Source organism: Poecilia formosa, unplaced genomic scaffold, assembly GCF_000485575.1.
Source record: "Poecilia formosa unplaced genomic scaffold, Poecilia_formosa-5.1.2 Scaffold296, whole genome shotgun sequence".
Taxonomy (NCBI): domain Eukaryota; kingdom Metazoa; phylum Chordata; class Actinopteri; order Cyprinodontiformes; family Poeciliidae; genus Poecilia; species Poecilia formosa.
The window spans coordinates 585,199-590,028 of record NW_006800235.1 but is presented as its reverse complement, the minus strand read 5'-3'; the positions used below and the strand labels follow the sequence as shown (position 1 = coordinate 590,028).

At 37.4% G+C, this 4,830-nt stretch overlaps 1 protein-coding gene across 1 annotated transcript in view; it reads right to left on the bottom strand.

Annotated features, from left to right (window-relative positions):
- The window catches only part of LOC103151907 (uncharacterized), a 115,546-nt gene that overhangs the window by 27,242 nt on the left and 83,474 nt on the right, over window positions 1-4,830 (bottom strand). The gene's annotated exons all lie outside the window — the stretch shown is intronic.

Genomic DNA, 4,830 nt, shown 5'->3' with positions numbered 1-4,830 from the left:
GTATAGCAACACTTTTAATAAACATGAAAAAAAAATTGTCAAAGTTACATACTGCCGCTTTAAGGGGTCAGGCTCCATTGTGATCTGTAATTATGATGTCTTCAAAAAAAGGATATGCTAACTGATGCATGACGACATGACATATATATTTATTCAGTTTATTTCAATTTTAAAAAAACAGTTAAATGAACAAGAAACTTCCACTAGTAATGAATAAACTCAGTCAGTGTCGACGTAAGTTTTCTCAGCAATGTGAGGAACACTTGGTTACACTGACATGTTTTCAGTTAGCATATGAAACCTTGGAGTGATGAGAGGAAAAATTAAACATCTGCTGTTTTGGGTGTGAGCGGCTTGTTGGTGTCTGTTTCTATGTGTTACATGTATGACCGTGTGTGTGCGTGTGTGTGTGCGCGCGCTTGCATGCATGTGTGTGTGTGCACTAAGAGTCAAAATTAGGAGGGCCAGTGTTTACACTAAACTGGCAAATAAATCTGACCTTCTCACTTTATCCCTGCTAAAAATGTCAGATAAAGCAACACTTCTATCCTGAGCTTAACAGCCCTGGTCACCTTGTTGACAGAGTTAAATGGAAAGAACAGCAGAAATCTGTTCTTTTCATATTTTACACGGTGTCAGCAGCCTGGGCTTAGAAAACACTTTAGATATTCATCAATCAAACAAGAAACCATGCAGCACACGAGCTGATTATGAGACGATGAGACCTTGGGCACAGGCTCTTTAAAGACCCCCTCCCCCCTTAAGCAGCAAATTAAATTGCTTTGTTAATTATACTGTAGGCTTACTGTAGCATTTGTGTGGAATTTACTGCACAGCTGTGTTGTGTAGGAATTAATGAACAAATGCATTATTAAAATGTGAAATCAGCTCACTGTTCTGCAGATACTTATTAGGATTTCGCTTCATTAGCGATGAGATTTTTTGCACGTTCCCTCTGCTTATTTGCTTATTTGTCTATAATAAGATGAGCCGTTCCAAGGGCTCTCTGCTCAGCAACTTTCCCTAATCCAAGGCTGCACTTATTAAGTTTCTTTTTCTTTTAATAAACTTAGCTGGTGGAGACGCCAAAGGGCCAAAGTCAATAAACAAAAGAAGCTCAACTTGGAGTGTTTCACCTCCATCAGATGAGCAAACGGACTCACAAAGAACAATGAATGTAAGGATCATGAGCGTAAGCATCGACAGTGTTGCAACAAAAGTATCTGCCCTCTTAAAGATCATCAGATTATATTAATTAATCTGATGATCAATCTAATTAGTCAGCCTATTGACTGATATAACCAGAGTATTAAAAAAACTGAAATATTGATTTACTTGATTCTTTTTGCATTTTGAACAAATCAAAATATTTTTTCAGGGAAAATATTATCCAAGCTAATCTGGTCCTGGACAGTTCTGTAAATGTAATTATTCTGCTTTTAACATGATAAATTCTGACTAGAACATTTTTGGGAGGCTGAGTTCACTAGATTACTGTCAAACCTTCAGGTTTCACCATCAGTGGTTGAATTGGTCTGTTACCATAACTAATTTTGCTGGATGATAAATTGTTCCTGAAGTTATTGCAACAAACCATAATATTCTTGCCTTGAGAGAATTTTCAAGTATCATAATTGTAATGGCATAATAATACAAGAACACACTCTCAAAGCTCAGTAAACTTTAAATTCTAATGAACATTTAACACTGGAATGGAAGACTTTCTAAATATCCAAAATAAAAACAAAAACCAAAACAACAAATAAATTAATTATGAAGTATCAAAATTCTCCTTCAGATAAAGGCCTGGCTGAGACCAAAGCACCAGAATGAAGATGTTTGTCATCCAGTTTGTGGTGGAAAGAGAGAAAAAGGAAAAAGGATTAAACAGAAAATATTGAGTTTGTCTTAATTTAATATGCGATTAATTATTTTATTGCTTACTGCGACAGGCCTTATGTGTGTGTGTGTGAAAGGGTGTGAAGGTCATGCAAAGCGCTTTGAAGTCCTCTGAACTTGATGCAGTACAGGCCATAACCAAAAGTAAGAGCAATCATCCCCAAACAGACAAAGAGTGTGATGAACTGGGGTTTCCAGGACAACCTGCTGTAACCAAATGGAAGGATAAATTCTCCTCTTTGAAGAAGAATGTTTGCTCGTCAGCCGGTTACCTTAAACTTAAGCTCTCTTAAGCATCTATCCACAAAACAATGGTAAATACAGCTCTGAATAGCTAAAAAAAAGAAAGGATTCAGATGATGTTTGGCGCCTTTAAACCTACTTTAAAACCCTACAATATGTGGCTAAATGAAAACAATTTAGCACACATTACTTGTAGAACAGTGGCCAAAAATTCCTCCATGTAAAAGACTCTTTACCTGCATTGGTTCATGGTTCAATATTCCCAGATTCATCAATTCTCAGATTATTCATTCATTTTCCTTGGCCCCAACTGGCTGTCCGAAGAGAAAGGATAACAAAGACTGTAGACGTTAGCTTCTGCTGTAGTGCCAACACAGTTCCAGTGTGCGTATTAATGCATAGTAAGGCATATTTGGTGTGTGTAATATTAACATAAACACTTAAGTGTTTTTAGAATATCAGCTGCTATTGACGCTACAGTTAGCATCTGCTGTGCAGCTTCTCATCTAGCCATTTAGGAAAGCTAGGAAGCTAGCAAGCTAACAAAAAGCTATTCAGGCTCTTGTTTGAAGAGCTTATGTTCCTGTAATGAATGTAATCATCATCTGAAAACTGCTTCATGTATTTAATCTGGTTCTCTTTGTATTATAGGGAACATTTGAATGTGACAAACTATGTGTTTCAGAGAACTGTGTATTAGTCATTTGATTTGGATAAAAACATCACACACATTTTTTTCCCTTTTCGATCCAACTTCTTGTGAAATAAGCAACAAAATCACAACATGTCCTCTTGTTTTTTTCTGCCAAATATGTAGCGGCTAATGATGCTCAAGTTAGCATCTGCTCTGCATCTTCCTATCTAGCCTAAACAACTAGATAGGAAGTATTGCTATGCTTGATAACAGTCATTGCCAATAATTTTGTTCTTGTAATGAATGTAATCATCATCTGAAAACTGCTTTATGTATTTAATCTGGTTCTCTTTGTATGATCGGAAACATCTGAGTGTGAAAGAAGACACTCAGTTCTACTTTTTCATACTTTTTCATGTGTGTACATCAGTGACCTGGTTTGGATAGAAACACCTCATTTTTTCTCCTTTTTCGTTTCAACTTCTTGCGAAATAAGGAACTAAATCACAGGTCTTTTTTTCTGCTAAATGTGAGCAAAGAAAACAATTCTGTACAAACTGAGTATTATTGTTGATCTACAGAACATTCACATTTGTCACAAAAGTAAAACCAGTTCTGATGACATATAGCCATTTCAAAGAGAAGAGAGAAAACCTCATCATTTCCAAAAGGATGACCATGAACTGAAAGGCGGGTGGCATGGCTGGATGTGTGCAGGCTGGAGAGTATTATTTCTGGAAAATCCATTCCCTGCAAATGTTGCAGTCTCCAACAATATGCCCTAAATGCTCCTTGTCCTCCAAAAAACCTAATAACTCTGACACGCCGCTAACTGTGACAAATATTATGGCTCTTTCATTGGCCTGCAAGTGAACAAATGATAATTGTGGCAAATACATGCCTCCCAGCATCTATAATTTTGAAAAGATCAGAGCAGCTGCAAGTTCTCAGCCCTCCACTCACAAACCATGGTTAGGTAAGAAACCAGAAACTGAAAAGATTTTAAAATGGTGAAAAAGAAAAGAGAGGAAAAAAAACATCTGTGTACCTTTAGGTAAAATCTAGTAGATGCTCTGATTCTTTGATTTGACTGGAATCTTTGAAAAACTGAAACACAACAGACTGAATGTTTTTCTGTTTACACATTGCCTTGCTAAAGTATTCGTTCACCTTAAACATTTCCACATTCCAACCTCAAGCTTCAGTGTAAGTACAATGAGATTTTATGAGACACACCAGTGCTTAATTGTGAAATTGTGAAAAAAAACAACACATTTTCGGAGTTTGTAGAAGCACCCTTTGATGCATATACAGCTGCAGCTCTTGGGAATGTCTCAACCATCTTTTCACGTCTACATGCTGAATATTTTTGGCCAATTTGTTTTGCAAAATATTTCAAACTATGTCAGAATGGAGGGAGAGGATTTGGGAGCCTTAATTTTGAAGTCCTGCCATAGATTGGATGCATGTGTTTTCTCATTTCTGTCATTTAGATTCTGCTCCTTTGCTTTCTGATTAGCTAGATGATATCATCATGAATATGTCCAATTTGAGGTCTGAGCAGTCCTGATGTCCTTCTGAGTGGACCGGTTCGCTCTTCACACACCACACACAGTGGGAATGTCTCTTAAGATTATCTAAAGAGCCATCCATATAGTGGTGGCCTCCTTGAGATTTCCAGAAGAGGAAATTCAGAACAAACATCTTGCTGTGTGAACCAGGCATAAAACATGATTATGTTGTGATCCTCTGTAGCTCAGGCAGCTCGTCTAGGACAGGATGGACAACTCCAGTCGAGATCCAACACTCCTGAATCAAATTATCGAATACTCTCAGTATGCAGACCTGTTCTCCAGGGTCCTGCTAAGCATGTAATTATTCGACTCAGGTGTGTTGAAGCAGAAACATACCTAGAAGTATGAAGGGTCATTGACCTGCTGGAAGGTGAAGCTCTGCCAGACAAGTCTTATTCCAATATTCTAACCCAGTGGTTCTTAACTTTTTTTGAGGTACCGAACCCACCAGTTTCATATGCGGATAAATAAAATATGATC